Source organism: Cryptomeria japonica, chromosome 5 (assembly GCF_030272615.1).
Source record: "Cryptomeria japonica chromosome 5, Sugi_1.0, whole genome shotgun sequence".
NCBI lineage: Eukaryota > Viridiplantae > Streptophyta > Pinopsida > Cupressales > Cupressaceae > Cryptomeria > Cryptomeria japonica.
The window spans coordinates 625469-648254 of record NC_081409.1 but is presented as its reverse complement, the minus strand read 5'-3'; the positions used below and the strand labels follow the sequence as shown (position 1 = coordinate 648254).

At 41.9% G+C, this 22786-nt stretch overlaps 1 protein-coding gene across 3 annotated transcripts in view; it reads right to left on the bottom strand.

The window, feature by feature from the left end:
* LOC131073130 (dol-P-Man:Man(7)GlcNAc(2)-PP-Dol alpha-1,6-mannosyltransferase) overlaps nt 1-22786 on the bottom strand; it is a 291571-nt gene that overhangs the window by 165955 nt on the left and 102830 nt on the right. The gene's annotated exons all lie outside the window — the stretch shown is intronic.

Genomic DNA, 22786 nt, shown 5'->3' with positions numbered 1-22786 from the left:
GGACCAGGGCAAAATTTCCAAATATGCCCATTTACCTTACATTTTGAAATGCTATTTTTGTTTCCAGGACTCAAGAAGGAGTGGGGAATGATGTTCTACGCCTTGAGGGTAATTTGAAGTTGATGTGATCAAGAATTTGTGCAATGGACTCAAAAGCGCTCCTGTCCCTCACTGAAGGACCAGGGCGATTTTTATGAAATCAACAATTTCCCTCCGAGATTATGCTAAGGCAAGGTTGTGCGAGATAGGAAGCATCTTCTAAAGCATGGTGAACAAAGATTTGACTTCAAAATTTGAGAATCCTAGCCTAAAATACAAAAAGCGCTCCTGTCCTTCACTGGAGGACCAGGGCGAAAATCTTGGGAGAGCCTATTTTGCCTTGCAGTAACAAGTTAAGCATGCATAGAATGAACGAAGGGGATCATCGCTTACCCCACAACGAGAATTGGCAATTAAAAGATGAAAGATAGGGACAAAAATGGAAAATCGCCCCTGTCCCTCTCCCAGGGTCCAGGGCGAAAATGTCCTAAGTCACTTCCCTCCTTAAAATCAAGTGAATTAAACTCAAGACTCCAATTGAAAATGCCACTTTGGATACCTAGAGTAAGTTTTGGCGATTAAAATGAAGAATGCAAGGTTTTACAAGATCGCTCCTGTCCCTCTCCAAGGGACCAAGGCGAGGTTATTGGCATCCTTTATTTTTACATTATTTCAACGTTGATATCCTCTAAAATCGCATTAGATGCAAAAATTGCCAACTTCGAAATATTGGAAAAAATTTAAATTAAATTGGCATTTAATAAAGAGCATGGTGGCATTTAATAAATTAATTTTGAGCCTCAAAAATCAAATTTTTTATTGTTAAGGCATTTAAAATTAATTTTTGTGAAATTAAAATTAAAATGGAGTGCTTGAGGTATTATTTTTGTTTATTTTATCAAGTCGGCCTCTTCTTTTTTCAATTTTATTTATTTTTTTAGGCCTATTTCATCAAGTCGGCCTATGGGGAGGTGAAGTGGTGAGCGCCCTATATAATAGGGGTGTTTTGAGCAATTTTAAACAATCATTCATTCATTATTTCAAGTGCGAACTTGGAGAACAAGAAGGAAGTGCGAAAGCTGGTCTAGTTGGAGCGAATTATCCTAAGCATTGAAGACTAAAGGTGGTGGAGTTGATGCTTGTGAAGACTAAAGGAGGCGCATTTTGCTAAAAGGAGAACTTCGATCTACATTTTGCCTAGCCAAAATTCTCCTATTTTTGCTTCATTTCGTAGAATTAGTACTCAAAGTGGGGGTATGGTGAAATTACCTTGACACCATTATTGAAGATTTGAATTTTTGCACTTTGTTTTAAAAATTCTAAGTTTGATGTAGCTAATTAGGAAATGATAACTCAAGATTTATCATGAAGTTTCCTAATTAATATCTTTTATCTTCCTTACTACTCTTCAAGGTATATTACTCATTATGAAATGTTGTGTAGGTGTCAAGATGGCGACTCCAAAGGCAGGAGCATCTACTAGTCGTCCAGCTCTCATGAAGGAAGATCAGAGGAATGAAGAATTGGAGACTAAGATCGTGTCCAAGTGGAGCAATATTGGAGATACCAATTTGGGAAACTTCAATGTCAAGAAGTTTCGAGAGGTCCCTTACATTGGCAAGCCATCACCTGTCGCAAAGAGAATAATTGAAAGTGGCATCATCAAGGCGGCCGGTTTCCCTCCAGCAATCCAGTGCCATGAGCTGATGATCGATTGTGCTCACCATTATGACTCACAATCAAGATCAATCGTATCCAAGGAAGGGAACACTTTGGCATATCTTTCGGAGGAGGCTATAAGTCAAGCTCTCCATCTTCCAGAGCATAAAGATATGATTTACAAAAGCCTAGAAGGAGCCAGGTCAATGTATGAAGATGATCCAGACACTTGCTTGAGCATCATCAATAAGAATTGGTTACTCAAAAGTCGTCCTCGCCTGAGCAAGATTCCCAACACACCACATAGGATCGACTTCCAAGAGGAGTACAGAGATTTGATAACTTTGCTCAATCGAGTTACAGGAGCTCCTCAAGCCTTCTACTTTGAGAAGTGGATGTTCTACTTCATCCAAGTGATAGTTCAAGGGAAAGGAACAATTCATTGGGCTAGAATTATTAGCCATTGCCTGGATGTGCAGTTAAGAAGACTAAAGCCTACCAAGTCATTTCACATGAGCTCATACGTCATATATGCCTTGATCAGGAGTTTCGAATATGCAGGACTACCTCACAGAGGAGTGATCGAAAGAGGACCCGGAGAGGTCATACTAGAGATGTTATCATTCCTGTTCTGCAAGTAATCAGGCAAACCTCAAGGAAGATCCTAGCACAAGAAAAGATAATGGATGGAGGAGCTCATAATTTACTTCAGTGGTCAACTCTACTCCAGATGAAAGAGGTTCTTTTCGAGGACATCAGCACCGAATGCAATCAAGTTGAAGGCGTCATCCATCCAATTCAGGACAAGGTGTTTGAGGTGTTATGTACCATTCTTGGCAGGAGGATCGAAGTTGAGACAGATGTGGACCTTCAAGAATTGGAAGAAAGAGTCAAGGTCATCTTTTGCAAAGATGAGAATGTCATCACAGATGGGCAACGGGATCAAATGTTCGCTACTATGCTCCTGATTGAGAAGATCAAAGAACTCGAACCTGGATGGGATACAGCTCTCCTCAAGGCCTTTGATCAAGTTATCCACTTGGAGGAACGAATGAGGAATCTTCCCGAGATTCCTATTGCTAAGATTGAAGGAATTGTGTCCAGATTCATTGCATATGCTAAGAAAGAGCATTGGAAAGGGAATAAGGTTCTAGAAGAGAGGTTGTTATAAATGATGTGGCATCTTAATTATCATTGGTCTATGTTCCCTCGATTTGTGTGCCAATTAAATATTTGGCTATGCATTTAATAATGTTCAACTAAAAAGGGAATTTTTTGTAACAAACCCTAATTAGGGTTTAGGTGTCAGAATCTCAGCCGTTGATCTTCTTTTGATCTGGGCCGTTCATTGTAATTGAGGATGCTATATATACCCTCACTCATTTTCATTTTGTCATTAGATATTAGATATTAGAGATAAGCAATTAGAAATTAGATAGCTAGAGCTTTTGGAGAGAAGAAAAGTTATTTTGTAGCAAGATTGAGCATTGAAGAAAGGATTTCAAACAATTGTTGTCTATTTTGGCTTTGAGATCAATAAAATATTGAAGTTATGGTGTTTTATTGCAATTCTTGTGGCTATTTTCATGGTTGTTTACTTTCTTGAATCATTCTCAGTCGAAGTAGTATTTAAGTTTGAAGGACTAAGTGTTGGGCTTGATCTTTGGTGAGATTCACGTTCCAAACCACTAGCTTCTTACTGATTGTAAGGACGCCTTGTGTGGTCAGCTGGAGATATCCATATTGCTTGAACCTTCAATCATTATTGAACTATTGATATGTACCTTCATGGTAGTGTCTATAATTCTTGATGATTCGAAATATCACTAACCACCTTAGAAGATCGCATCAATTCCAGTAGAGTTGTAATTCCTTGGCAATACTGAAATTGGTAGAATCTTACCAAGTCTAGCCTACATTGAGTCATTCTTAGGATTAGATTAGAATTTATCTCTTGCAAACCCTACCTTTTGATCTTTTTTGAGAACTTGTTAGTTTTAGGAAAATTTTGTTCCTACAGTTCGAAAACGTAAGGCCCCTTGAAGAAACAGCATTTACAACGACCACTGGTGCTTATCCACACGTAGAGATCCTACAACGAAGAACCTTGAAGTCACCCTGATTGATCCTTTCTCGCGATATGTTCAGCATTCAGAGGCTTTATTCAAGAGAGGATAAGGTACCCTTGGGTATTTTATTCTGTGTTTGATAGTGTACAAAATACACGTCAACACATTGTTGGCCTAAAAATGGTATAATAGTAAACCGAAAATGAGGGTCCAAAATAAGAGTTTTAGAAGATGGGTTGTACTTTAGGGATATTATCCAAGGGCCACATCCCTTGTTGTAGATATAACTGGATAAGGAAGATCTATTCACCAGAATAGATAATATGTTGACCTAATCACCATGGCCCACCGAATTGAGACCCAATCATGGAGGAGATAGGAGAAAGATAGAAATGTTGAGGTACAGAGATTGGTTATACATCAGGAGATCTTACCTACTGATCCTAAGCAACCAGAAATGATATGATGCAGATATTGCAACCAACAAGGGCACATCCAAAATGAATGCCCAAAAGATAGAGCAGAGAAGACCTTAGTAGTAGTAAATCAGTTAGACAAATTCAATAACTATGCTATATGTCATGAATGGGACCTGCACTTAATAGAAGATTGTCTAAAGAACCAAGCTCCAGTCCAAAATGGTGGCACCCAACATTGTCAAAGTCATAATTGTAGTGTTGACAAAAGGAGTGATGCTGGTTACCAGATCCTACCCTAGCAAGATAACTAGAATGCCCATGGAATGTAGAACAATCAACAAGGCTATTGAGATAATAATAGACAACCAAATTATACACGAGGAAGAGGAAGAAGCCAAAACAACAAAAGCAAAAATGATGCCACTTGTTTCAATTGCGGAAAAATGAGTCATTATGCCTCAAAGTGTTGGGCAGAGAAGAAACAGAAGTGCGCATTTTATGGACAAGACACACAATGTTTTCATGTGATGTTGCACAAGCATTCTATCTTAACAAAGACAATAGCCAGCCTTCTCGGAGTAATGAACTACAACGAGCAGCAAGGGTCATTTGGAGGACACCACAGCATGGCATAAGAGGCTGTCACCGAAAGGATGTATGGTCTTCAAATACCTCCACACAAGACAATTCCGAAGAAGAGATAATTATGGAGAAGAAGAAAAAGAAAACTAGAGGAAAGAAGAAAGTTAATGTTTGACTAGACAAGGAACTAACACAGGGAGACATGAGAAGAAACCACCAGTGAAGGAAGGATTTTGAGGAGCATTATAGTCTGGATGAAGAAGAGGAGGAAGAACCGAAACAATTTGAGCCCAACAAGAGACAACATGAAAAGGTAGTTAAGCAAGCAAAACAAAATATCATGTGCAGTTACAAGAGGAAGTAGGATGTTTCACGGAAGAAAAGGTGAAAATATTGAAAGACCTAGCTACTGTAGCTAGACAAAAAGATCTAGTAGTAAATTAGCACAATGGTGCAAGTAATGGAACAAAAAGAAATAGGTGAACCACCTATCAGAGGACTAGAACTGAAAGAATGGTCCATTATTAATTAATGTCCAATTGAATGATCATAAGGTGAAGTATGTCATGGTGGACTTGGGCGCAGACCTAATTATCATTCCATCCACCACATGGGAGAAGTTAAGGAAACCGAATCTTGTCAAGACACCTATGATTATCAATCTAGCTAACTGTTACAGAATGGAGACATTAGTTACCTGGAAATTGAGGTAAATGTAAAGAACATAAACAATATGTAGATTTTGAAGTGGTAGAAATGAAGGAGATGTTCAACACTTATTGGGCTCTACTTGGACTAAGATGTTTTGTGAATTCTAATAGAATTGTGGACTCTCGGAAGGAGAAGATCTCATTTGTAGATGCTACCAAAGAATGTGAATCCCCTTAGGAGTACCAGATGACAGAACTTCTATAGAAGAAGTAGCACAAGGAAATGCGCAGGAAGATGTCAAGAATTAATATTCAATCTCCAAACTTTCGGACAAGCAAGAAGAAGAAAACCTAAACAATGAAGGGGAATTAGAGTTGGAAAGTAATAATTGCAGCACAAACAATGATAAATTTTTCGAAGCATGGATGCAAAGTGAACCTAAATTAACATGCTAGAGAGTATATGGATTCCAAAGTGCCTTTCTGATACATACTAAAACCAGAACTACACACCCTAAAAGATGTAAAAAAAGCCTAAAGTCTACATTATTCAAGCTATAGAGTAAATCTACATGCGCATTAACAAAACAGCAATACATCAGATCTTGGCGATTCCAGATAGGATACAAGACAAATATAAGGCAATCATATCAAGACAAGGAACACCTTATGGATATAATACTTAAGGAAAATACCCAAGATACAAACCGGTAGCCTAGGTTTGGAAACCTGTTGATGTGTCTGAAATCGCATTGCTGCAAACTCCATACGGCCAACGCAGAATAGAATAGCCAACTGATTATCCTACTCTCTCTTGAGATAAGGAAGTCTCTAATGCTGTTTTCTAAGTTTGATCAAAGGAGACTACCTCAAGGTTTCTTTTGTCAGGTCTTGACTGCGGGATTTTTTAGTGGCTTGATGTGTTTATGCTGGAAACACAAGGGGGACTTACGTTGAACTGGTAATTTATAGATATGTTCCCCGGAACCTTTATGATCTTTCTATCAAATGATTTCCATTAATTTGATACTGTTTTAATGGGACTGCAGATTTTCTGAATAAAAAAGGGGAAAAAGGAGGGAAGGATAGAGAGAAAGAGAGACATGAAATGTAAATTCTAACTAAAATAGCAAATTCAGTCAAGTAGACAGACACCTCTAGGAAACTAGATTAAATATCACCAACTGCCCAAGCACAATGTTTGCATAAATCCAGTGCAATCTTCAAAGGAGAAACAAGATTTTCATTTTATCAAGTACAATATTAGAACTTCTACATTCATAGTATGTGTTTGATAACCGAACTAAGTATGAAAGGTCCAGATTAACCATGCAGAAAGAAAGGCAATGAGTCGTTCCCTAATGGTGTGGACTACAAGGATTCTATCAAATGCTTGATTGAAAAACGCTATGCAAAATAAATAGACATAACTAAAAGATTTCTAAATTAAGTGAAGAAGGAGACCATGCACTCACAAGGAAACTTGAAAACGGTCTTAATTCCTGTAAATTTCTCCAGAGCTTTCGCAACAATCCAAGAACTTCTTACAAAAAAGAGGGAAAACCAGTCCCTTAAATAGGCCTCAAAAAGGATGAATGGCCTAGATTTAAACTAAACAAGTGGCCTAGATTCATCCATAAAGCATGGCTGCCTATACCCATAAATGGGAGGCAAATATCAACAACCACCCCAAAATGGGCAATAACTACCCAAAAAGGGATAATTACAGCAATTTGAAATAATCCAAAAAGGTGCATCAAATAAAGCTTTACATTTGTTGACCAAAAGTCAACTGTCACCTTTTGGTGCAAAAGTGCACTTTTAAGATTTAGAGGGAAAAAAGCACTTTTGAGAAATTACTTTCTCTATTTGTCTCACACTCCTTTTCTAGAAATTGATCCTCGCCATGTAGGTATTCCCGCCATAAATCACGACATGCTGCCCGTTCCTCGCGAACGTATTCCTGGAGCCTGATACATAACTGGAAGAGCAGACTGAATGGAGGCATGGGAGGATGGCGAATTTTGTATTGCATGCCCTCGAGATACTGGTCCACGTGCTTTAAACCGTCCTTCCAGCTGGAGCGATTACGCTCAAAGCATAATATGTCTGAATGGAACTGACTAGCAAAACTCAAGTCCTTAGTGGAATAGGTAATCTTATCTATCCCCAATCTTTCTTCCTAGTCCGGCTGGATTGCATTATTGGACAAGTCATTTATCCATCCTGAAACCATTGATCAGAGGATGGTCTTACCTAGTTCTTGCATGTTTCCCAGAATCACTTCACATGCGTCACTTTCCTTGTCAATAATTTCTTTGGTGTCGTTCTTCATGGTGATAGTCTAGTACCACTCCTTAAGAACACTAATGCTATGAGGATCTAGGATGGCGGACAATGTAGGAATTTGCACGTGTTTAGAAAAGAGCTCTCATGAGGGGAAGGGTAGTGGCTGCCACTTCGTGCATGTGAAGGGATTCCTTCTTTACCTCCAATAACTTGACTAAAGTGAGCTCTCGATGGAGGGCCATTTCTTTTACTTCCTTAAGGATCTGCTCTCCCTTTTTCTTGATGTCTTGCATCCATTCCTTCACGGCCTTTGCGATGTCCCGTACTCCTTCAAATTCAATTGTGGTCCTTTGCACCAATGCTGTCAGGGGAATATGGGATTCAGAGGCATTGTGCAATGGCCTTAGGAGTTGATCGATGTATCCTTCGGCTTGCTCAGCACGGGCCCAATACATGTCCTTTTCAGCTGTGATCTCTTCAAGCTGCCTGAGTATATTCTGCACTGAATCCTTAAATTCTTCCTTTTCTTGCTCTTTAGTGGCTCGTCCGATGGGGACAGTTGTGATGCTATAATCTGCCAGTGTTATCTGATCTGCTGGCTTGTCTACAAGCGGGGTGGCAATATGAAGAGTGCGGTTCCTTTGCTCGTCTTTGGTCACTCTAGAATATGCCCTGGGCTTTTTCTTCCCCTTAGCTTTTGCTTGATCTATACGCGAGAAGATATCCTCTAGATCAATGGGTGGTTTGGTGGCGGCCTTGCACTAAGCTCTGGCAATCAGCCACTCTTGAGGCACTGTTTGGGTTGATGATAAGGTCAAGTCTGCATTCTGTTCTCTGACGTTCTCAGTTGACTCACCACAGATTCGCAGCTACCCTACCACTGGAGGAGTGAAAGAGGTGTGAAGCCCTTTGCTTGCAGCTGAATTCTCCCCTATTTCGCTGAACAACTGCCTGACATCCTCATGTGATGGTTGTTCTTCAGTTCTTTCGAGCTCATGAGTCTCATCTACCCTTTGCTCTTGTTGGATTTTGCCAAGATCAAGGGCACAATGAAAAGCATAAAAGAGACAATAGAATGACAAGAACAAACTGTATTCTCATCAATATAAAAATGATCAACTGGATTAACCAATACAATGAATAGAGGCCTGCTTATATAGGCAAGGCCATATGGATGTATGAGCACACAAATATGACAAGTGGCTCAATGAGAAACAAGGGTAGGTAGGAAATAGGTGTGGGTAGGTAGGAGAAATAATATAATATTCCACATGAGGTGGATCACCCACCGAAGGTGGAATTATCACTCCACAATAAGTGGATATGATAGTGTAATAACAAGATCAACACCATAAGAGGTGGAATTTCTCCTACACACACTATCCCAATGAGGCACAAACACCCAAGTGTCTCATATCCAAACTACTATGTAATGCATTATCCTAAGTAAACTTAAGTAAGTGTAATAATATCCATGATGAATAATTATTTACACCAACACCCCCCCTTAAGTGCAACTTAGGGGAATGCACTTAAGTCTACAATGCAACTAAGCAGGATGGGTCCCGGCTACAAGGCCATGATAGGTACCCATGTACAACATGCAAATGCAAGCAAAACAATGCAATGCAATCTCTCACAACCGGAGAAAAGGAGAAAACCCAGTGGGAAAAAACTCCCCCCCAAAAGAGAGATGAATGTACAAAAGAATCTCAAGGAGGAAGGACAAAACCTCAAAGAGGAAAAAGTCCCCCCCAGAAGATAGGAAGGAGAAGTCAGCTGACCCCCCCTAATGACACATCCCGCACCCCCAAGAGAGCTCGCAACTGCTGGAACTTACTCTCGGTGAAAGGTTTGGTGAATATGTCAGCAACCTGCTCTGCTGTAGAACAATACTGCAAATCAATGACCTGCTCCTGGATGAGCTCTCGGATATAGTGCATATGAATCTCGATGTGTTTGGTCCGCTGGTGCTGGACCGGGTTCTTCGAGATGGCAATGGCACTCTGATTGTCGCAATATAGGACTGTCGGCCGTGGAGTAGTGAACCCAAACTCTGTGAGAATCTGCTGGAGCCAAATGGTCTCAGTCGCTGCGTTAACAGCGCCTCGATACTCAGCCTCAGTCGAAGAGAGAGCAATAGCATGTTGCTTCTTGCTCTGCCAACAAATGGGGCCCGAACCAAGGTGAAAACTGTAACCAGAAGTAGACTTACGATCAACTAGATCGCCAGCCCAATCGGAGTCTGTGTAACCAACCAAGCGAAGTCCTGTGCCTGCTGCATAGTGAATCCCATAGTGATGTGTACCCTGGATGTAATGTAGAATGCGTTTGGCGGCTTTCCAATGAAGCTCATGTGGTTCCTGCATGAAGCGGGAAACCATGCCAACTGCAAATGAAATATCAGGGCGTGTATGAGTCAAGTAGATGAGACTACCCACAAGCTGACGATACAAAGTGGCATCAACTAGTGGAGAAGAACACTGAGCCTCAAGCTTGACTCCTGAAAGAAAGGGAGTCGGGGCAGGCTTACAATCAGCCATATGAAAGCGTGCAAGTAGATCAAGAGCATACTTGGGCTGCGATAGAGTAATCCCGGAAGATGACTGTGAAATCTCAATCCCGAGAAAGTAGTGCAAAAGACCCAAGTCAGTCATAGAAAATCTGTCATGCAAAGCAGATTTGACCCTGCTAATGATGGATGCAGTACTCCCTGTAATGATCAAGTCATCAACATAGAGTACTAGTATCAAGTGAGAGTCATCCTGTCGCAAAATGTAGACATTCGGATCGGAATGACACCTGGTGAAACCTGCAGAGAGTAGAAAGGAATCCATCTTGGCATACCAAGCCCTGGGGGCCTGCTTAAGGCCATAGATAGATTTCCTCAATCTGCAAACCAAAGAAGTATCCTGGATGAAACCCTGTGGCTGCTCCATATAAATCTCCTCATCTAGATCACCATGAAGAAAGGCACTCTTCACATCCATCTGATGTACAGCCCAACCATGAGCTGCAGCTATAGCAAGTGTCAAACGAATGGAGTTCATCTTAGCTACGGGTGCAAAGGTCTCAGTATAGTCAACACCTGCAACCTGCGAGAAACCTTTGGCAACAAGCCGTGCCTTATACTTATCCACACTACCATCCGCTGCAAACTTAGTTCGATAGATCCACTTACATCGAACTATCTTTCTCCCCTTAGGGAGATGTACTAGATCCCATGTGTTGTTCCTCATCAAGGAACTATACTCTTCCTCCATAGCTTGGTCCCACTCAGGAACCCCTGATGCTTCCCTGAATGTCTGTGGATCGGAAGCGGTAGCAATAAATGCATGTGGATGTTCCTGATGTTGTGATCGTGTTCTCCGTGTATCCAAAGGATCCCCAACAAGAGAACCCGCGGACTCAAGTGTCTGTCGAGCCCAACGAGGTCTAGGTGGAGGTGGAGAATGAGGCACCTCAACTACAAATGGACCCTGCGGAGGTGTAACCCTGCGAGTCGGAGTTGAGGGAGTCTCATCATCTGAATCACTAACATCTCCATCCACAATGGAGGAAGGTGGAGGAGGTAGAGAGGCTAAGCTAGGAGAGCTTTCCTCAAAGTGAACACTCCTCTCAATGAATACCTCATGTGTCTCTGGATCCATCAATCTGTATGCCTTAACACCCTCAGGATATCCAACAAATATGCAAGGCCGACTCTGTGGTTCCAATGCCTTGCGTTTCTGTGGCGGAATGCGAGCCCATGCTGGACACCCAAAGACTCTAAAATGTCTCACAATCGGTTTTCTACCAACCCAAGCTTCAAAAGGAGTAATACCTTGTAAAGCTTTGTGAGGAACCCGATTCTGGATGTGTGTGGCACAACTGATAGCCTCTGCCCAAAAGGCGGGATCAAGAGAACGTGCATGAATCATACAGCTAGCCATTTCTTTGAGAGTTCGATTCTTGCGTTCTGCAACCCCATTCTGCTGTGGAGTGTATGCAACAGAATGCTGAAGATCAATCCCCTCAAATGTACAAAAGTCCTCAAGTCTCTTGTTCACATATTCCCTGCCATTATCTGTACGAAGAATCTTGATCACTTTCCCTGATTGCTTTTCCACACGAGCCTTGAAGTCCTGAAATCTGTCAAATACTTCACTCTTATGAATGAGAAAGTAGACCCAAGTGAAGCGGGAGTAGTCATCAATGAAGGTAAGAACATAGCGGGCCTTACTAAATGAAGGTGCTGGAAATGGACCTGCGACATCACTGTGAACAAGTTGAAGAACTTCCAAAGCTCTCCAAGTTTTCTCTTTATCAAATTTCTCTTCGGGATGCTTGCCCATGGAACAACCTGAACATACACCCTCTGAAAAGCTGATTCGAGGAAGACCTGTGACCATGTCTTTAGTGCTGAGCTGCTGTAGATAGCGGTAGTTGAGGTGACCAAACCGCTCATGCCATAGCTTACTTTCTGAATTTGAATGAGTAAGCAAGGCCCTAGAAGGTGAACGTGGCACAAAGTGGGAAAATGAGTAAAGCCTTGAGTTGTCATTGACTTGTCCCACTGCTACCAAGGCATCATCATCAAGTTCTTTTACCACAACCGAATCTGGTGTAAACTCAACCTTTTTCCCATTCCCATAGTGAGTGATTTGGTAGATGGAGAGAAGGTTGGTAGACAAGTTAGGAACATAGAGAACATTCTCAAATGTTCCATCATCCATGTCAACGGAACCTTTCCCTTCAACCTCTACTTGTGTATCATCACCTATGTAAATGTGAGGTACCTTAGATGGCTCTAATGAAGAAAACTGCTCCTTTGTAGAACCCATGTGATAGGAGGCACCCGAGTCAAGTATCCATTGCTGTGAAGAACCTGTTTTAGCCACAAATGCTTGCCCTTTTCCTTTTGACTGTGAGGAGGAAGAAGATGAATCCTTCTTTGTGTAGGCGGATGGCAAGTTGATGTTGTTTTTCTTGAGAAGATTGGTTAACTCATCAACTTGCTTTGCGTGGCATCGATGCTCATCATGACCATACTTTTTGCAATATGCACAAGTTGGTTTATCCTTCTTAGGTGTTGTCCCCTTCTTGGAAGAGGATTGTTGAGTGCCTTGTGATGGAGAGGATGATTGTCCCTTTTCTTGTTGTGGTGTAGATTGCTTCTTCTTCTTGTTGGAATTTTTGCCTTGACTTCCTTGATTTCCTTGATTTGCTACCAAAGCCTTGGACTTTGAAGACTTGAGAAGCCCCATGTTCAACAACTTGGATTGTTCCAATATCAACATTTCTGTGAAAGCTTCAAAAGAAGGCATAACATAAGAACTCCCCACTGTCAAACGATGAGTTTGGAAGCTTGATACAAATGCTGCATACTCTGGTGCAAGCTTGTCCAACAAGTTGAATATCAATTGAGCATCCTTTTTGTCTATTCCACAATCCTTTAGCTTTGCTCTTAGCTCATTTGCTTTGGTTACATAATCTTGGATTGTATCAAAATTCTTGGGATCTAAGTTGGTGAGCTCATTATCAATCTGGTAGCCTCTGATTTCATCAACTTGTCCATATAATTTCTGAAACATATCCCAAGCCTCTTTAATTGTTTTACACTTCTCAATGTGGAAAATGAGGTCATCTGATACATACTTGCGTAAGGTTCCAAGAGCCATGCAATTCTTAGTGAGCCATTCTAAGTGAGCATTTGGATCAGCTTTAGGATCAGGTGGTGCTGTTATTGTTCCATCTATGTAGTGTGTGAGACCCTTTTCCATTAGTTTACTCCATACTTTAATTTTCCATGATGCATAATTATGTGGAGTTAAAGGTGGAAACTTATTAGGACTCATTGCAACAAGAATGGAAAGAGCACAAAAGAGGTACAATCACACAAGACACCCCCCCAAATTCACTCAATCAAAGAACCCCCCCAAATGTGATGATTTTGGCACTTTATAAGTAGTGCGTATACAATGGGCCACTTGCAAAAAATGGCAAAGTGGACTTCTGATTTACAATTTTACAACTGCCTCAAGAAGACCAAAAGAGACTCAACTGAAAATGCAAGAGATCTAGCTAAGATCCAAGCAATTTACAAGTACCTAATAGGCCAAATAAGACCAATATCTGAAAGTACAATTTTCACTCAAAATCTCTGAAATCTGATCATAGATTCTGAAAGTAGACGAAAAAATAAGCACTTTCAAAAAAAACGGCACCTGAAAAGGAGGTCGTATGAGCTCAAACGAGGCCTTTGAAGTTGCAGAATTGAGGATTGGACAGGTACAGCTGAGAGAATCCGAAAATTCCGAAAAACCTGTGCATCAAAATCAGAAAATAACCACACCACTGCGAAGATCACGAAATTTTAGCCCATTTCAAAAAAAATTGCACCAAAAAAGGAGCAAAAATGAGCAAGATATGGCCTTCCAAAGTTGGACTGCAAAACTGAAAAGCCCAATGGAGAGGGGTTTAAAAATTTTCAAAAAATGCTGATGTGGCGCTGACGTCAGCAAAACACTGTGTTAAATTTGACGGCCGTATGACCGTCATGAAAACTTCGCTGCCTGGCTGACTGGGCGTCCGTACTGTACGGACGGATGACCCGGCCTGCTGACTGTGCAGTCCGTACTGTACGGAAATGATGACTGTGCAGGCTGATGTGTGTGTCCGTACTGCTGACTGTGCGTACGGTGATCTGCGTGTCGTACGGATGTGTTTATCCACGGGCCAGTGGCCGCCTGCCACGTGGCGGGCGTGGTCCACCTGTCTCTGTCCGCGTGGCTGGCTGTGGGCCCCTGCAGGTGGGCCGAGGAGGAGCGGAGCGCTGCCGGAGGAGTGTGGGCTCGGAGCGGCGCCGGTGGTGGAGGCGGGCGCCGAAGGAGAAGCCAAGGCCGGGAGGTGGCGGAAGCTGCCGAAGGTACCGGAGAGGTGGAGCCCGAAGCGGCGGCGACCGGGAGTGTGCAGACAGGCGGAGCCCGAAGCGGCGGCGGAGACTCTACCGGAAGCTGCCGGGAGAGGATGCTGGGCGCCGGAACAGAGGACGAGGGAGGCGCCGGCGCGGCAGACGGAGCGGTGTACGGGTGCTGCCGGAAGGACAAAGCTGCAGACGGCTCACAGACCTGCAGGCAGGTACCGCAGGGGTACGGAGCACGAGGGGGGGGTCTGCGGACCCCCCAAACAAAAAAAAAAATTTTTTTTTTTGAAGATTTTTTTTGATTTTTTCAAAATTTTTGATTTTTTGATTTTTCAAACCAATATTCGGAAAAAAAATTTTTTTGAAAAAATATATATTAAAAAATTCGAAAATCCGTACGATATAGCCAAATTGGGGAAAAAAATTTTCCTCACCAAAATAGATCGACTTTATAGTCAAAATTTATGGAAATGGCCTCCCGGATTCAACGGTGATGTCCAAATCGCTGTATGATGCCTCCAAAAAATGAAGATCCCCAAATCCGAAAATAGAAGCCTTCCACGATGTCTCCAAAAACTGATCAACGAAGCCCCAATAGCTCTGATACCATGTTGGATTTTGCCAAGATCAAGGGCACAATGAAAAGCATAAAAGAGACAATAGAATGACAAGAACAAACTGTATTCTCATCAATATAAAAATGATCAACTGGATTAACCAATACAATGAATAGAGGCCTGCTTATATAGGCAAGGCCATATGGATGTATGAGCACACAAATATGACAAGTGGCTCAATGAGAAACAAGGGTAGGTAGGAAATAGGTGTGGGTAGGTAGGAGAAATAATATAATATTCCACATGAGGTGGATCACCCACCGAAGGTGGAATTATCACTCCACAATAAGTGGATATGATAGTGTAATAACAAGATCAACACCATAAGAGGTGGAATTTCTCCTACACACACTATCCCAATGAGGCACAAACACCCAAGTGTCTCATATCCAAACTACTATGTAATGCATTATCCTAAGTAAACTTAAGTAAGTGTAATAATATCCATGATGAATAATTATTTACACCAACAGCTCTCCTTCGACGGTCGAGTCATCTTTGGTTGTATTGTGGAGCAGCAACTCGTGACGGCTCTGTTGAGTAGGTTCATGCACTTTGACCCCCTGGGTGAATGGAATCTCTCCTTCTATTTGGTTACCCAATTCAGTCAATTCGAGGGCTCTTAGCTCAGTGTCTAGCACATCGGGCGCAGGAGGATCATTGGCTTCAAATGCATCAATGTCGCTCTGGGAAGGCGGAGCAGGTATACAATCCAATTCTACAGCATCGTCGGATGAACTGGGGTCTTTTGAAGATGAAGTGACCTCTGGACTCTTTATAGGAATCTTTTCCCTTCTTGTTCTTTTGGACGTCCGAGTCCCTCTGCAAGCCTTAGCCTTCTTTCTTTTCTCTGGTTTCTCAGTTCCTTCCCGGGGTGCACTAGACGTTCCTTCATCTTCTGAAGACTGAGGATCGAGGCTGCCCATTAAGTGGTAAGTGAACTGGACTCCCTCATGGATTAGCCTTTCGATCTGCTGATGTAACCATTGATCTGTGTACCTTGCTGGGGCTGCCATGACTGCCTCGAAATCAGTGATTGTGTCCTGGGACCAATCAACGCCTGGCAAGAGGTGCCTTACTGCTTCAAATTCTCGGACCTGGAGGTAATTCCCTGAATCTGTGAGCTGATCTGGGACCCGACGGTATTCAAAGAGTCGCATTTGCTGCACACTCAGTCTAGAATATTCCCGTCGCCTAACCTCGTAGTCATCAAAGCAATTCTTCCAATAGTCTTCAACTGATTCCTTTGCTCTGTACCTTCTACCATAGGCTCTTTTCGCCAAATTATCATGATCGAAATATTTTCTTGGAAAATGGGCCTGTAGGCCATAAGAGGCCAGCTCTGCAAGTGACTCCTCTGCTAGGGTAGGGGTCTTCAAGTGGACATCATAGTTGCCTATGATCATAGGGAATGTTAATCCAGCCTACTTGCTTTCTCGAAGTAAGATGCCGGCCGGGCGTGACTGCCTTGCAACCTCCATAAGAATTACTTTGTCGGTTGGGTACCGTGTAAGTCGGAGAGGGGCACCATCGAAGCCAGCTATTCGGATGTAGGAAAACCTTGGGAACTGAATGAATCAGGCTCCATACCTCTGTACTAGAGTAGTAGCTTGCTCTGAGAGCCTTATGTGTAATCCCCTCTACATTAGCCTGACTAGGCGCATTGTGAAGGCATGATTGACGCGTTCATACTGACCAACTGCATAAGCCAGGCTGCTCTTTTCCCTCTGAGCTATATCTTGGTAGTGCAGTTGTGGGTAACAATCATAGACCTTCACCTAACCGGGCCCATTCCCGATTTCACCTTTCATTATCAATCCTGGCAGTGGCTGGTTCTTGGCGAACATATAGACCAAATAAGAGGTCATGGTGAAGTACTTCGTTTCGAGCTCAATCAGTTGAGTGTGGATGTTATCGCTTATGATCTGGGCCCAGTCAAACTTAGACTTCCCAACGAAGACCTGCTCTGTAAAATAGAACATCCATTCTTCAAAGTAGTTGGACATAGGAAGTCCCATGACTCGGCTGAGCAACGTGACCATATCCCCATGCTCATTATGAAAATCACTCTTGGGGGTCTTTTTCACAATTCTGGCGCTTTAAGGCCTTTTCTCCTTGAACCATTCTTCGTTGATCAGTGCTTTGCATCGGGCCGGATTCATATCATATGCCCCTTGTGCTTCATCTATGGTTGTAGCTGTGGGATTGTTTGGAAAGGGGATGTCAAATGCATCACCAATGGCCTCAGGAGAGAAGTCGGCGATAGTCATATTCTCGAGAAGCACTAGTCTGGAATTCGGTTCATAATGCCGAGCAGCCTCTACTACTAATTCATAGTTTTGTATTGCTGGAGGAAATCCCGTCGCTTGGGCGATGCCACTTTCCACCATCTGCCTAGGCCTGCCATATGCGTTGGGTGAGAAGACTTGATTCTTGAAGTCTTGAATATTGATATGGCCAAGGTCGGTATCACCGATATTGTCCCAGACGCTCTGAACCTTTGACTCCCTCAATCCTCCCCTCTGATATTGATACTTCATCCTTTCAACTTACGCGGGATATTTGATTTGGATGCTCATGAGGTCTCAGCTACAGCAGGCGCTTTTGATGATTCCACCACCGATTTAGGCATTTATCTTGCACAACCGGATGCGGATTACGAGGTGATACAAGAAAGAAAGGCGGGTTAGATAAAAAAATGCTCCAGCATGCCGAGATTAATTTAAAATTTAGATTGGACATGGGGCGATGTTTCTAGCTAAAAAGGGCTTGATCAATTTTAACCACAGCATTCATGAAGATTTTTGATTGCGAATTTATACTTAACGCTTTCTGGATTTTGAATTAATTTCAACAAAGACAAAGCATGAAAAGTTCTCCTAAGTTTGAAAAGAGATGCAATTTCTGGTGAAGCCTTAGGGGTGAATTCTAAATTTCGAGTGCTTTGAACAACGTTTTATGAGCGAAAGAGATGCAGATTTCAAGAATTCAAGCATTTTGATCAAATTTCACGCATTTGTCTATTCGATTTAAGCATCTTCAAATGATCATACGAGACAAAGCGTACTTACCTGATGAGAGCGGATGGCGAGATATTGCCCGACCTTGCCGCGTGAAATGAACAGACGATCCTGCAAAGTTTCGAATTCCAACGATTATCTCTTTGGTTTAAATTTTTTCGCGGTTGTTGGATGAGAAAGAATTTATCATTTTAAATGGTTTTTACCCTGGGCAATTGGCAATTTAAATTTGGATGCTTTGGAAAAGTTTACACAACGCCTTACCTTGAATATGATTTACACGAAATGGCTCTGTCTTCATTTCAAATCTGTCGTGATCTCCTTCACACGAAATGCAGCAGCATGGAGGGGGTTTATCAAATTTTGAATTTCCCAATCTGGGCCTGCGCGCAACTATTTTGGAGAAATATAGGATTTTAAAATTTCGAATGATGCCACCTTTCAACTTCGGACCTTGGAGAGTTTGGGGACCCCTTTGAAATTTAAATTTTGCCTTCTATTCAATCCCAAGGGCAAACTTCGGATCAATAACACTTTCTTCTTTGCAAGTTTCGCAAATTTCGCGTTTTACATTTCGCGATTTGCAGGCTTCTAGCGAATTTCGGAGCTCTCAACGTTTTGGCGAACTGAAGTTTTCGGAGGAATCACCCTACTTGCAAGAAAAACTTCGGACCTAGCTCAAGCAATTTAGCGTTATCTGCAAGCTTCTGGCGAATTTCGGAGGTTACCGCCTTGGAGAAAACTTCGGACCTAACACCTCTTCTTTTGTGATTTGCTATTTTTCGCAATTCTAACCTGTTGGGGATTTGGGCGCTTGAAGTGCATTTTGCAAACAAACTTCGGAGCATTCAACCTTCCGCGATTTTGGAGATTTCTGGAGTTTTCGAGCCTGAGGTATATTTCGCGATTTTAACGCTATGGAGCCTTGGGCGCTTGAAGCGCATTTTGCAAACCTAAACGAACTCCGGAGCTTTACACCTCGTGGAGAACTTCGAACCTTTATATTTTCTTTGTAAATTTGATGGGTTTAAAAAAATTCGGGGCTAGGGTCCGAAAATGGGTGTCTAAAGTGAACTTCGGACCTGGAGGAGTTTTTGCAAGATTTCGCACTTTATATCTTTTTTCCTACATCGCCCCAAGGTCCGAAGATGAGAACGTTAAGTGATTTCGGAGCTTAAAGCATTTTTGGAATACTTCGCGATTTTAACGTTTTTATCCCAAGGTCCGAATTTGGAAATACTTAAGTGATTTCAGACCTCAGCGCCTCTCTTGCAACTTTCGACACTTTGTCTCTTTTTCCAAAATCACCGCAAGGTCCGAGAACAAGGACTTTAAGTGATTTCGGAGCTTGGGCCACCTTTTGCAAGATTTCGCACTTTATCTTTTTTTCGAAATTTCGGCGCTGGGGTCCGAAATTGAGATTTTACGTGCTTTTCGGACCTAAACGCCTCTCTTTTATAAATTCGATACACTTTCACTTACCTCTCCAGGGTCCGAAAATGGGTCTCATGGCGAGTTTCGGGCCAAAATGCTCTTTTTACAAATTTGGAGCTCCAATGCCACTTTTGCGATTTGCCATTTTTTAAATTTCGGAGCTAAAGTCCGAATTTGGGGCTTCAAGGCGTTTTCGGACCTTGAAGGTCTTTTGGGAATACTTTGCGTTTTTACCCTCTCCAGCTTTCGCCCCAGAGTCCGAATTTGAGATTTTTTAGTGATTTTCGGACCTGGAGCTACCTTTTGCGACACTTAAAGGCATTTCACATTATTTTCGGACCAAATGGGAAACATCAAATTTTGAAATTTTCACCCCAGGGTCCGAAATTCGGCCCCCTGGGCGATTTTGGCAACTTTAACTTAGTGAAATTTTAACCCCTTTGGGCCTCTAGGTCCGAAATTTGGCCCCTAAGGCAATTTTGAAAACTTACGTAAAACATCGGACCTCAAACCAGCTTTCGCCAGATTCCACAAATTTGGATTTTGGAGGCTTCGGAATCCTAAGGCATTCGGGCAAGTTTCGCAACTTCAACATTTTGGTCAGGGAGTTTGACCCTTCATCAGTAGGTGAAAATCATCCTTCATTCAAATCCTTACGAACATTCGCGGGAATAAAACTTATGCAGTCCGCTTCGTAGCTCTTGTGCGAAAAACGGCGACTTTGGTCCTCGCGCAACCTTTAGGCACACTGCCCTTGTTTGGCGAGCTTCGCCAATTCCTACTACCTTACGCCTATTCCAAGGCGATTTTAAAACTTCGAATGAACTCTTGGCACTCACGCCCGAGGGCTAGACTAGCCGGGAGGATTCATCGGCTCACTTCCTTGACATCATCACTTTACGGACCAGTCACAGACTCACTCGAAAAGACGCGAGACACTCTGCGCGAAACTCAGCAGGGCAAAGACGAAAGGCTCAAAACAGGAAGGGGGACCCTGTTGGTGACAGGGAGCATGTGCAACGAACAACAAAACCCTAACACCAAAACAAAACCCTAGAACAATCCAACATGGTATTGGCAAAAACAATAGTAAATATGAGCCGACAAAACATATCCAATTGTACCATAGTGTAACATATTATATCATAAATAAGTAGGAAAAGTAGGTAATAAGAATTAAAAAAAAGCTAGCAGTAGAAATTAACAAGCAAAAAATGGCATGAGGATATTTATAAAAGACCCTTACACTATTCATTCACTCACTTATCTATCTTAGCTATCATTGTGTCCTGAAAAAAATTCCACTCTGCAAACTCATCTCGATAGTGTTGACGTGACTAAAGTCGTGTTGCTACAACTCTCTCCAATCAACGCAGAATAGAATGCTAAGTATCCTATCCTCTCTTGAGATGAGGAAATCCCTAACGCTGTTTTAGTTGATCAATGGGGACGACCTCAAGGTTTCGATTGTCAGGTCTTGACTGCAGGATAGCTCAACAGTTGATGTGTTTTGTTGGAAACACAAAGGGGACTTACGGTTAGACAAAATTGGTTTCGCACAGGTTCCCTAAGATCTTACAGTTTGATTTCATCAGATTTATCTTCGGTATGATGTTGTTCGGACTTAACTCCGGTAAAAAAAGGGAAAAGGAAGGGGAAAGGGGGAGAAAATGCCAGTTAATCTACCTAAAAATAACACCTTCAAGCTGATAGACAGAAATCTTGCAATAATCAAATTTTATTTCGCCAGCAATTCGCACGACTACATAAAATTGATGCAATCTAAAAAGGGGAAACAAATTTTCAAGTTTTTAAACATATACATTGAATTTGAGAGATTCATACATTCCATGTTCAAAAACCGAACTAAGCATATTAATAAGTTCAGACTAACCGTGTAGAGGAACTGGCAATCAGCCAATCCTTAATGGTATGAATGAAGATTTCTATCAGATATCAACTGGCACATATTATTTTGTAAAGCAAAATGCATACATAAATTTAAAGAGTGAAGAAATAGACCATGCACTCACATGAAACAATAACAACTTCAATTTCCATTGTCTGAATATATTTCTACAAAGCTTTAGCAACAATCCACAATTTCTTACTCAAAATAAAAGAGAAACCAGCTCCTTTATATAGGGTTTCAAAACAAATGAATGGCCAAGATTAAACTTAAACAAGTGGCCTAGATTCACCCCTTAAAACAAGGTTGCCCATACCCATAAATGGAAAACAAAATATCAACACGAACCATAAAGTAACTAATAACTACCAACTACCAAACATAAAGCTGCTCCAAAAAGTGCACTTGCACGGAGCTCAAAAATTTACAATGACTTTGGTAGTTGGAAAGAAACTTTATAGTTGAAAAAGTGCATTTTAGAATTTGAAAGAAACAGATATTTTCAAGAAAGCACTTTTTCCTTCCTCGAGGTGGACTTTTCCTCCAAAAATTCATCTTCCTCATGCAAGTAACCTCTCCAGATGTCCCGGTGTGCCGCACATTCTTCTCAAACATATTCTTGAAATTTTATACAAACAAGGAACAATTCCTCATTAGGGGGGAAAGGAGGATTGCGCATTTTGAACTACGTGCCTTCAAGATGAGAGTCTACTATCCCTAGCCGCTCGCGCCAATTTGATTGTTGATCTTCGAAGCGCAATATGTCTGTATGCAGCTTGTTGATGCACTCTATGTCCTCCACAGAGTATGCAGTTTTATCGGGCTTCAATCTGACATTCCATCGTGATACTACATCAACATCCTCCATGGTATCCATCCAGCCAATGACCAATGCCTTGTGGATATTCACTGCCATTTTCGATATGGGATAAGTCCATCTCACATTCCTCCCGAATTTTTCTAACGCTGTCTACCATGTCCATCTTCATGCTGACAATCCAATACCACTCTTTCAAAGTATTGACATTATAGGGATCTAGGATAGAATGTAGTGTCGGAATCCGAGTGACTCCAGAAAAGAGCCCTCATGAGTGGTTCAGCTAAGGCAACCACTTCCTGAATTTTAGCGTACTCCCTTTGTACCTCCAGCATCTTTATCCGTGTTGCTTTTATTTTGATTGTTACTACAAATACA